The sequence below is a fragment of the Mercenaria mercenaria genome, chromosome 9, assembly GCF_021730395.1.
Source record: "Mercenaria mercenaria strain notata chromosome 9, MADL_Memer_1, whole genome shotgun sequence".
NCBI classification, from domain to species: Eukaryota; Metazoa; Mollusca; class Bivalvia; order Venerida; family Veneridae; genus Mercenaria; species Mercenaria mercenaria.
The window spans coordinates 41,927,303-41,940,426 of NC_069369.1; the positions used below are offsets into that span (position 1 = coordinate 41,927,303).

Genomic DNA, 13,124 nt, shown 5'->3' on the forward strand with positions numbered 1-13,124 from the left:
TCAATGAAAGAATGACTTAATTGTCTGTGCTTACCTTGAGCTACGGACCTGGGTCTTGCGCATGAACGTGTCTTACTGTGGTACACATTCATGCAGTTATTTGAAATCCATCATGGATGACAAAGATATGGACCAGACACGAAAATTGCGGACAGACCGACAGACGGTTCAAAAACTATATGCCTCCCTTCTGGGGCATAAAAATACCCATAAAGTACTTAAAAGTTTGTGTCGCATATATCTTAAAAATATGTAACCTGTAGTTGAAATTATAATTCAGAATGTGAATTTTTGTGCCTAAGTTATTTTTTTTTGCTGCCTGAAGTGGGAAGCATAATATTGTTGTTACCTTGCCCATCCATCTGTCTGTTCATCACTCTTCTTGTCCAGATGATAACTCAGAAAGTATTGAAGGTACCAAGTTGTAACTTTACACAATGACAGAGCTCTTTGAGAGAAAGTGCTGTGGTAAGCAACCATAACTCTAAATGGTCCCATTTTTGAATTATCTCCCTTTTTTGAAAACCTTGTCCAGGGTATAACTCGAACATTTCTTTCTTGATAGTGTATATATTTACTTTACATTCATTCGGTGACCCTAATCAAAGTCTGACAAGAATATTGTTGTGCTACTTTCAGATATTTATATATTACATTACCCACAACTTCTTGTCTCCTAAATTCATCATGGGTCAATAGATAATAGGTAAGGGTAGATTTCTCGGAAGCACAGAGCACCACAAACACAGCCAAAGAGCCACGCATTTGCAAAGTAGGCCCACAGCAGAAAGAAGCTGTAACAGAAAACAGGTTGCTTCAAAAATCCAACAAGTACATTTTACTTTTATGCAAAATAAAGAAGGGGGGGGGGGGGGGGAAGGGGCAGGTGTTAGAAAGTGGAGGAGGCTACTGCTACGTTCTGCAATAAATCAGTTCATGTTCAAATAAAATACATGTTCTTCATTTGTTATATTCCCACCTCACAGGTACATTTCTCCTCAACACAATTTCCATGACTGAAAAGCCTTAGAATCATAAAACATCAGGGGATCGTTATATAGCATATGAAGTTGTGCATCTGAGTGTTCTATTTGGGATTTCACTTAGCTAGACCAGAGTTATGGTCCTTGACTTTGTGAAAAATACACATAAAAGTTTGTGTTGCATATATCTTAAAAGTATTTCACCTTGGTTCATGAAACCATGAATAGTAACAGGAAGTTGGGACACCAGTTTCCAATGGACACACAAGTTTCCAAACAGATAATTATTTGACTGTATGAGGAAAGGAAGAACTCTTTCATATAAGGAAGATGTTTTTTACCTGATGGGAAGTACTCTTTCATGTAAGGAAGATGTTTGTTACCTGATGGGAAGTACTCTTTCATGTAAGGAAGATGTTTGTTACCTGATGGGAAGTACTCTTTCATGTAAGGAAGATGTTTGTTACCTGATGGGAAGTACTCTTTCATGTAAGGAAGATGTTTGTTACCTGATAGAAAGTACTCTTTCATGTAAGGAAGATGTTTGTTACCTGATAGAAAGTACTCTTTCATATAAGGAAGATGTTTGTTACCAGACGGGAGGTGCTCTTTCAGGTAAGGAAGATGTTTGTTACCAGACAGGAGGTGCTTTTTCTCCTGAAATGATGTGCGCTTTGTGTAGAAATTGTAATTTTCTTGAAAGGAAGGACTGTCTCATGAATGTTAGGTTGTAAACTACTTGAAGGGAAGGACTGTCTTGTGTTAGTTTGTAAACTGAAAGACTGTCTTGTGTAAGTTTGTAAGCTACTCAACTGGAAGGACTGTCTCGTCTCATGTTAAATTCTTAACTTCTTGAAGGGAAGGACTGTCTCACAAGTGTTAGGTTAGTGTGTAATAAGGTTTTTAAGTGCTTTAAGGGAAGGAATGTCTCATGAGTGTAAGGTTGTAAACTACATGAAAAGAGGGACTGTCTCAAGAACTCTTGTTAAGTCTTTAACTACATGAGGAGATTCAAGTATTTGGTTGGGAAATATTCTTTCAAATGTGGTAGTCTGCTGCTTGAATAAAAGAATAATTTAAATTCCAGTTGCACCATTGGTTAAATGATTCATTTTAAGGCAACCATATTTACTTGACTAGAGTGGTGTCCATGAAGTATTAACGGTATAACTTTTTAGCATGGTACAGAGGTGCAAGTGGTCTTATTTTCAGTAACAAAACGAGAATGTCAAAGTGTCCCTAAATTGCTCACCTGAAACTGATAATTTGATCTTAAATATATGTATGACACACTGAATCATAAATGATTACATCTGTGTTTAGTAAAAAAGGTTTTTCTATTTTAAGCTCTTGCAGCCCCTAAAATCTGTCAAGCAGAACCAACAGAACAAATGAAGTAGAGGACATTAGATGGATGCTACATATCAAATTAGGCGACAATCTGTGAGCAGTTCATGAGAAAAAGTCATTTAAAGTTTTTTTTCTATTTTTAGCTCTGGCAGCCCTAAAATCAGTCAAGCAATTCCATTTCAACAACTGTGAGAGAGGAGCTTAGGAGAATGCTACAGACCAACTTCAGTGACATTCTGTCAAGCAATAAAGAAGTTGTTTAATGATATTATACTTTTAGCTCTTGTGGACCCTAAAGTCAGTCAAGAGGAACCGTTTGAACAAATTGAGAGTGTACCATACAAGGATGCTACAGACCAATTTCAGCGATAATCCATCAAGTGTTTCATGAGATGTTGTTTAAAGGTTGTTTTTTTTTTTTAGCTCTGGCAGCCCCTAAACTCAGTCAAGCATCTGAACAGTAAACACAATGTCATGTTCCCCCAATTTTCAGTCCTGTGATCACTTTGACCTTGACCTTTGACCTACTAACTCCCAAAACAGTAGGGTTCATCAATTTCATAAGCCTAATCATGCTATCAAGTTTGAAGATACTGAGTCAGGTGGTTCTCAAGCTAGTGGAAATGATTTTCAAGGTTAAGGCCCGTATGACCTCAACTGTTGACTTATTGACCCTAAAATAACAGGAGTCTTCTATTTCATTAAGCCCTATCATGCTATCAAGTTTGAAGTTTCTTGGTCAAGTGTTTCTTAAATTACAGAAATAGTTTTAATGTTGAGGTTCCTGTGACCTTGACCTTTGATCAACTGACCTCAAAATCAATGGGGGTTATCTACTTCATTAGCCCAATCATGCTATCAAGTGGTTAACTGAGTGGAAACTGTTTTCAAGTTTCAGGTCCCTGTGATCTTGACCTTTGACTTACTGACCCGAAAAAACAACAGGGGTTCTCTACTTTATAAGCCCAATAATGCTATCAAGTTTGAAGGTTCTGGGTCAAGTTAGCAAACCGTTTTGAACGTTCAGGTTCCTGTGACCTTGACCTCTGACCTAAAAAACAATAGGGATCATTTACTTCATTAGCCCAATCATGCTTTTATGTTTGAAGGTTCTAGGTAGAGTGGTTCTCAAGTTATAAAGCAGAAACTTTTTTGAAGGTTCAGGCCCCTGTGACATTGGCTTAGTGACCCCAAGAACAAGATGATCATCTACTTTATAAGCCCAATCATGGTACCAAGTTTGAAGGTTCTGGGTCAAGTGCTTCTACAGTTATTGGGCGGAAACAGTTTTGAAGGTTCAGGCCCCTGTGACCTTGACCTTTGACCTAAAGAACAGGGGTCATTTACTTCATTATCCCAACCATGCTTTTATGTTCAAAGGTTCTAGGTAGAGTGAAACTGTTCTTCAAGGTTCAGGTTTACTTGCTTGTTTGGAAAGTCTTCTTTAGTTTTGGAAGGTTCGGCAGCCCTGACTCCTGTGACCTTGACCTTGCTAAAACAGGTCATTACTTCATTACCCAACATGCTTTTATGTTTAAGGTTCTAGGTAGAGTGGTTCTCAAGTTACTGCGTGGATCTTTTTTTGAAGGTTCAGGCCCCTGTGACATTGACTTATCGACCCCAAGAACAAGATTATCATCTACTTTATTAGCCCAATCATGGTACCAAGTTTGAAGGTGCTTCTCCAGTTATTGGGCAGAAACTGTTTTGAAGGTTTAGGCCCGTGACTGCGACCTTTGACCTACTGATCCAAAAAACTATCAGGATCATATACTTCAAGTGCCCAATCATGGTACGAAGTTTGATGGTTTCGAGTCAAGTGGCTCTCAAGTTATTTAGTGGCAACTGTTAGCTCTACCAACAGAGGGACAGATGGACTGAATGACAGGTGCAAAGAAATATACCCTTCACTTCTCCAAATGGGGCCATAAATGTAGGAGACGATTTTATAGACAAATGCTACAGTCAAAGTTGAGAGAAATTCCATCAAGAAGTTCATGAGAAGTTTTTTAATGGTTTTTCAATTTTAGTTTTGGCAGCCCCCGATTTCAGTCAAGTGGAACAATTTGATAATTTAGAAAGGACCTTACATGAATGCTACAAACAAAGTTTAGCTCTACTGACAGAGGGGCGGACTGACCGACCGACAGGTGCAAAGAAATATACCCTTCATCAAGTGGTTCATGAGAAAAAGCTGTTTAAAGATTTTTTTTTATTTTTAGCTCTGGCCGCCCCAGCTACAGACCAAGTTTACCGATATTCCATCAAACAGTTCATGTGTTTTTTCTACTTTTAGCTCTGGCAGCCCATAAATTCAGTTTGAAAAAATTATGAAAGAATCTTACAAGGGTGGTACAGACCAAGTTTGGTGATGATCCATTCTGCAGTTCATGAGAAGTTGTTTAAAAGTGAAAAGCTAATGCCAGACAACAAATGAAGGATACAGGCCTGAACCGTTCAGAAGAGCTAAAAATAATTGTGATGAAGCATTGTGTTGATCAAACTTCCATTCCAGAGATCCCATACAATAGTTTTCGTATCAAAAGCAGTGTAATAGATGTAAAGAAAAGATATATCATTGAGATATTTTATTCATAAAAGAAAAAAATCATGTTAACAATCTATGTAATATATGATTCAAACAACAGTCAATATTCAACGTTAATATTAAATATTAACTTTCACTACATAATTAAAAAACTACAGTCTCAATCCAAATAAAAACAGATTTTCAAGATAGCCTTGATAACTTATTTTTTGTTGTGGAAAGCTTTATCATATTGGAAGTTGCAACCCATGAATATAGACAAATAATGAGTGGTTCTCTGCTTTTAAACCTGCATATTCTATTTTGGGGAATACTGGGATGTATTCAATACTGCACCAGATCTCAGTTGTTGTCTATACAGTCAAACCTGTTTTAAGCAGCCAGCTGAGGGAGTTGCTGAGGGAGTTGCTGTGAATGTTAAGCTTGCTTAATACAGGTGGCTAACAAGGAATGTTCAGCACTGCATTAAAATTATACTGATAAAATGCCTATAAAGCTATATGGCAGTTGATCATTCCACTGGTCCTTCTGACTAATAATTTTAGAGATATGAAAGCTGGATTAGTACCTCGCCCAAAGAAAACTTGACCATGCTATAATATTCATGAGCCAGTCAAATGAGGTAAGGACCTATGCACTCAATGACTGACTACATTAACATTACTTTTTCCCTTGAGTAGATTTGCTAATTTTTGTTGATTTCATGTTGACCATTACGCTAGTTCAAGAAATTCCATTAGAATAAGCAATTAAATTCCCCCTGATGTAATAATTCATATCCCAGTGACATAGAAACAATGGAATGCCAATGAAGTTAAATATTTTTACAGTATTTCCCCAAATCTGAAACTGAAAGTATTAAACAATAACTGATTACTTTATACTGGGGCTGATCAAAAATTAACTTCTGTTATATTTCAAATACATATGAAGAAAAATCAATGAGATTTTACAAGGTGCTATATCAAGACAATGTCTAAACAGTATTATTGGTAAAATTAATCACAATGATTAATCAATAACATTGGACCAGCAAATGCAAAATATATCTGTACAACTGTACCTCTTGCCATCAATTTGGTTTCAGCAGGTGTAACTGTTTCAAACAGGGTCAAATGTTGGCTTTGCCAATAGTCACAGTTCAGTGAGGACAGTGATTATGTTGAAAATTACACAAGGTAAATACTTACTCCGAGTGGAAGAAATACTTTTGAAAATAACTAGAATATGTTTTTTTTGTAGAAAAGCGCATGTCTCCCCCGAAAGTAGTCATAGGCAAGAGGTCAATAAGGGGCAGGTGCCAAAGCTAAAGTGACCCTGATGGTTGGCTAAGCAGTTGAAATGCAATAGTGATCATCTAGGTCATTTATATGGAAATGGTGGGGATGGGTGGTGGTTGGGGAGTGGGGGGGGGGAGACATACAACTCAATAAGTCCAATCATCCTAGGAAGTGTCAAGGTTTTTGGTCAAGTGGTTCTCAAGTTATAGATTGGAAACAGTTTTCATGTCTCAGGGCCGTTTGAGTTTGACCTTTGACCTACTGATGCCAAAATCATTAGGGATCATCTGCTTTATATGTCCAATAATTGAGATTCTCAAGTTATTGATTGGAAATGATTTTCCATGTTCTGGCCCCTGTGACCTGACCTTTGAAAGAGTGGCCCCAAGATCTATATGGGTCATCTACTCTGCATGTCCAAACACCCTACAAAGTTTTAGCTTTCTGGGTCAAGTTGTTCTCAAGTTATTGATCGGAAATGGTTTTCCATGTTCTTGCCCCTGTGACCTTGACCTTCAACCAAGTGACCACAATCCCTATTAGGGTCATCTACTTGGCATGTCCAGTCATCCTGTGAAGTTTCAACATTCTGGGTAGAGTGCTTCTGACGTTACTGATTGGAAACGGTTTCCTAGTTCTAGGCCCTTCTTCCTTGACCTTTGACTGAGTGACTCCAAAATCAATATGGGTCTTCTACTTAACATGCCCAATCATCCTGTGAAGTTTCATGGTCCTGGGTCTATTGGTTCTCAAGTTAATGATCTGAAATTGTTTGGAAATTCTTGCCCCTATTACACTGACTTCTGACCTACTGACCCCAAGATCAATAGGGATAATCTTCTCTGCATGTCCAATCATCCAAATAAGTATCAATGTTCTGGGTCAAGTGTTTCTCAAGTTATTGATCGGTGACAGTCATCTACTCCATAAGCCATGTCACCCTATGAAGTTTAAAGGTTCTGGGTTAAATAGTTCTCAAGTTTTTGATTGGAAAAGGTTTTCCATGTTCTAGCCCTGTGACCTTGACCTTTGACCTACTGACCAGAAATCAAATGGAGCCATCTACTATGCAAGTAAAATTATCCTATGCAGTTTCAACTTTCTGGGTCAAGTGGTTCTCAAGTTATTGATCTGAAAAGGTTTTCCATGTTCTGGCCCGTGTGACCTTGACCTTTGACCTTCTAACCCCAAGATCAATAGGGGTCATCTACTTTGCATGTCCAATCATCCTACGAAGTTTCATCTTTCTGGATGGTTAAATGGTTCATGAGATATATATCTGAAAAGGTTTTCCATGTTCAGGCCCCTGTGACCTTGTCCTTTGATGGAGTGGCCCCTAAACAAAAGGGGTCATCTACTCCATTAGCCCTCTCATCCTATGAAGGTTCTAGGTTAAATGGTTCTCCAGGTATTGATCAGAAATGAAGTTGGATGGACGGACTGGGGGAGGGGTTACACAGTGCATCCACTGAACAGACAAAAATGTGTTGGATGCACAGTGCAAACTCCACTGAACAGACAAAAACGTGTTGGATGCACAGTGCATCCACTGAACAGACAAAAACGTGTTGGATGCACAGTGCAAACTCCACTGAACAGACAAAAATGTGTTGATTGCACAAAACGTGTTGGTAAAAACAGTGCAAACTCCAGGGTCAAAAATCCACTGAACAGACTAAAATGTGCGGGTTGCACAGTTGAAAGCCCACTGAACAGACTAAAGCATGTTGGTTGCACAGTCCAATCCCCACTGAGCAGACAAAAACGTGTTGGTTGCACAGTCGGGCACACAGTCGAAAGCCCACTGAATAGACTAAAGCGTGTTGGTTGCACAGTCCAAACCCCACTGAACAGACTAAAACGTGTTGGTTGCACAGTCAAAACCCCATTGACCAGACTAAAGCGTGTTGTTTGCACAGTCCAAACCCCACTGAACAGACTAAAGCGTGTTGGTTGCACAGTGCAAACCCCACTGAACAGACTAAAACGTGTTGGTTGCACAGTGCAAACCCCACTGAACAGACTAAAGCGTGTTGGTTGCACAGTCAAAACCCCACTGAACAGACTAAAGCGTGTTGGTTGCACAGTCCAAACCCCACTGAACAGACAAAAACGCGTTGGTTGCACAGTCCAAACCCCACTGAACAGACTAAAGCGTGTTGGTTGCACAGTCCAAACCCCACTGAACAGACTAAAACGCGTTGGTTGCACAGTCAAAACCCCACTGAACAGACTAAAGCGCGTTGGTTGCACAGTCCAAACCCCACTGAACAGACTAAAACGCGTTGGTTGCACAGTCCAAACCCCACTGAATAGACTAAAACGCGTTGGTTGCACAGTCCAAACCCCACTGAACAGACTAAAGAGTGTTGGTTGCACAGTCCAAACCCCACTGAACAGACTAAAGAGTGTTGGTTGCACAGTCCAAACCCCACTGAACAGACTAAAACGTGTTGGTTGCACAGTCCAAACCCCACTGAACAGACTAAAACGTGTTGGTTGCACAGTCCAAACCCCACTGAACAGACTAAAGAGTGTTGGTTGCACAGTCCAAACCCCACTGAACAGACTAAAGCGTGTTGGTTGCACAGTCCAAACCCCACTGAACAGACTAAAACGCGTTGGTTGCACAGTCCAAACCCCACTGAACAGACTAAAACGCGTTGGTTGCACAGTCCAAACCCCACTGAACAGACTAAAACGCGTTGGTTGCACAGTCCAAACCCACTGAACAGACTAAAACGCGTTGGTTGCACAGTCCAAACCCCACTGAACAGACTAAAACGCGTTGGTTGCACAGTCCAAACCCCACTGAACAGACTAAAACGCGTTGGTTGCACAGTCCAAACCCCACTGAACAGACTAAAACGCGTTGGTTGCACAGTCCAAACCCCACTGAACAGACTAAAACGCGTTGGTTGCACAGTCCAAACCCCACTGAACAGACTAAAACGCGTTGGTTGCACAGTCCAAACCCCACTGAACAGACTAAAGCGTGTTGGTTGCACAGTCCAAACCCCACTGAACAGACTAAAACGTGTTGGTTGCACAGTCCAAACCCCACTGAACATACTAAAGCGTGTTGGTTGCACAGTCCAAACCCCACTGAACAGACAAAAACGCGTTGGTTGCACAGTCCAAACCCCACTGAACAGACTAAAGCGTGTTGGTTGCACAGTCAAAACCCCACTGAACATACTAAAGCGTGTTGGTTGCACAGTCAAAACCCCACTGAACAGACTAAAACGTGTTGGTTGCACAGTCCAAACCCCACTGAACAGACTAAAGCGTGTTGGTTGCACAGTCCAAACCCCACTGAACAGACTAAAACGTGTTGGTTGCACAGTCAAAACCCCACTGAACAGACTAAAGCGTGTTGGTTGCACAGTGCAAACCCCACTGAACAGACTAAAGCGTGTTGGTTGCACAGTCCAAACCCCACTGAACAGACTAAAACGTGTTGGTTGCACAGTCCAAACCCCACTGAACAGACTAAAACGCGTTGGTTGCACAGTCCAAACCCCACTGAACAGACAAAAACGCGTTGGTTGCACAGTCCAAACCCCACTGAACAGACAAAAATGCGTTGGTTGCACAGTCCAAACCCCACTGAACAGACTAAAACGCGTTGGTTGTTTTGAAGCCATGCTCAGGAGAGGTTAATTGAAGGCAAGGTTTGTTTAATGTCTGCCTTTGTCGAGTTGTGTTTGCTCTTCAGAGGTGCCATCAAAAGAGGTTATACTGTAATAAAATTATTATGAGCACCCCATGGTTGTTATTAGTGTAATACTGTATTAAGAGCATCCCATGGTAATTGGAGTCACATGAGTACCCTATGGGAGTATGTATTATGAGCAGCCCATGAGAGTTATATTATTATTGTAATTTTGTATTATGAGCACCCCATGCAAGTTGTTGGTATCACACTGTATTATGAGCACCCCATGCGAGTTATTGGTGTTATGCAGTATCATGAGAACCCGATGTGAGTTATTCGTGTTAAACTGTATTATGAGCATCTTATTGGAGTTATTAGTGAGCACCAGAAGGAAGTTATTAGTGTTATACTGCTATATGAGCACCCCATGCAAGTAATTAGTATTAAACTCTATTATGAGCATCCCGTGCAAGTAACTGGTGTCACACTACGTTATGAGCACACCATACAAGTAATTAGTATTAAACTCTATTATGAGCATCCCGTGCAATAACTGGTGTCACACTACGTTATGAGCACACCATACAAGTAATTAGTATTAAACTCTATTATGAGCATCCCGTGCAAGTACTCTGGTGTCACACTGTGTTATGAGCACCCCATGTGAGTTATTTTAATTATACAGTAGTATAAGCATCCAATGCGAGTTATTAGTGTTGTACCTTATTCCGAGAACCTAGTGCGAGTCACTGGGGATACACTGTATTATGAGCACACCATGCAAGTAATCCACATTCTGCTGTATTATGAGAACACTGTTCAAATTTTTATTTTAGCTTTCTACTGTATTATGATAACCCCAACGATATATTGTGTTGTTTTGTAATAAGTAAACCAATGTGAGTTATCGGTGTATTATGAGTACCCTGGGCGAGTTATTGGTATTATACTTTATTTTGAGAACCCTGTGTGAGTTACTGGTTTATTATGAGAACCCTGGGTGAGTTATTGGTATTATACTTTATTTTGAGAACCCTGTGTGAGTTACTGGTATATTATGAGAACCCTGGGCGAGTTATTGGTATTATATTTTATTTTGAGAACCCTGTGTGAGTTACTGGTATATTATGAGAACCCTGGGTGAGTTATTGGTATATTATGAGAACCCTGTGCAAGTTGCTGGTAAATTATGAGAACCCTGGGCGAGTTATTGGTATTATACTTTATTTTGAGAACCCTGTGCGAGTTACTGGTATATTATAAGAACCCTGGGTGAGTTATTGGTATTATACTTTATTTTGAGAACCCTGTGCGAGTTACTGGTATATTATGAGAACCCTGGGCGAGTTATTGGTATTATACTTTATTTTGAGAACCCTGTGTGAGTTACTGGTATATTATGAGAACCCTGGGTGAGTTATTGGTATTATACTTTATTTTGAGAACCCTGTGCGAGTTACTGCTATATTATGAGAATCCTGGGCGAGTTATTGGTATTATACTTTATTTTGAGAACCCTGTGTGAGTTATTGGTGTATTATGAGAACCCTGGGTGAGTTATTGGTATTATAGTTTTTTTTGAGAACGCTTGCGAGTTATTGGTGTTATACTTTATTTTGAGAACCCTGGGTGAGTTATTGGTATTATACTTTATTTTGAGAACCCTGTGTGAGTTAGTGGTATATTATGAGAATCCTGGGTGAGTTATTGGTATTACAGTATATTATGAGAACCCTGGGTGAGTTATTGGTATTACAGTATATTATGAGAACTCTGTGCGAGTTACTGGTATTACAGTATATTATGAGAACCCTGGGTGAGTTATTGGTATTACAGTATATTATGAGAACCCTGTGCGAGTTACTGGTATTATACCTTTTTTGAGAACGCTTGTGAGTTATTACAATATATTATGAGAACCCTGTGCGAGTTACTGGTATCATACTTTATTATGAGAACCCTGGGTGAGTTATTGGTATTACAGTATATTATGGGAACCCTGGGTGAGTTATTGGTATTACAGTATATTATGAGAACCCTGTGCGAGTTACTGGTATTACAGTATATTAGGAGAACCCTGTGTGAGTTAGTGGTATATTATGAGAACCCTGGGTGAGTTATTGGTATTACAGTATATTATGAGAACCCTGTGCGAGTTACTGGTATTATACTTTTTTTGAGAACGCTTGTGAGTTATTGGTGTATTATGAGAACCCTCTGCGAGTTACTGGTATCATACTTTATTATGAGAACCCTATTTATTTATTTATTTATTTGGGTTTTACGGCGCACCAACACAGTATAGGTTATATGGCGCCAAACAGGACTACAAATTTTGGTTCCACATCTCATTTACATCGAAATAAAAACATGAGGTACGGAATCAAAATTTGCATACCTGCTGGAATCACAGAGTTACTGCAAAACCAAGTGTTAAGACCCTATTAGTCGCCTCTTACGATCATGCAAGGGTAAGGCAGTGGTTCCAATTCTTTTCATACACAGATCGTCCCAGAACCACATGGGGCTATGAGAACCCTGGGTGAGTTATTGGTATTACAGTATATTATGAGAACCCTGGGTGAGTTATTGGTATTATACTTTATTTTGAGAACCCTGTGTGAGTTACTGGTATATTATGAGAACCCTGGGCGAGTTATTGGTATTATATTTTATTTTGAGAACCCTGTGTGAGTTACTGGTATATTATGAGAACCCTGGGTGAGTTATTGGTATATTATGAGAACCCTGTGCAAGTTGCTGGTAAATTATGAGAACCCCGGGCGAGTTATTGGTATTATACTTTATTTTGAGAACCCTGTGCGAGTTACTGGTATATTATAAGAACCCTGGGTGAGTTATTGGTATTATACTTTATTTTGAGAACCCTGTGCGAGTTACTGGTATATTATGAGAACCCTGGGCGAGTTATTGGTATTATACTTTATTTTGAGAACCCTGTGTGAGTTACTGGTATATTATGAGAACCCTGGGTGAGTTATTGGTATTATACTTTATTTTGAGAACCCTGTGCGAGTTACTGCTATATTATGAGAATCCTGGGCGAGTTATTGGTATTATACTTTATTTTGAGAACCCTGTGTGAGTTATTGGTGTATTATGAGAACCCTGGGTGAGTTATTGGTATTATAGTTTTTTTTGAGAACGCTTGCGAGTTATTGGTGTTATACTTTATTTTGAGAACCCTGGGTGAGTTATTGGTATTATACTTTATTTTGAGAACCCTGTGTGAGTTAGTGGTATATTATGAGAATCCTGGGTGAGTTATTGGTATTACAGTATAT

At 39.5% G+C, this 13,124-nt stretch overlaps 1 long non-coding RNA gene across 1 annotated transcript; it reads left to right on the forward strand.

Annotated features, from left to right (window-relative positions):
* The first annotated feature begins 205 nt into the window (after positions 1–205).
* Positions 206–5,063, forward strand: LOC128559501 (uncharacterized). The gene is made up of 3 exons (XR_008372408.1): positions 206–1,598; positions 2,477–3,713; positions 3,873–5,063. It is a non-coding gene; the product is annotated as an uncharacterized LOC128559501 (long non-coding RNA).
* The last annotated feature ends 8,061 nt before the right edge of the window (positions 5,064–13,124 follow it).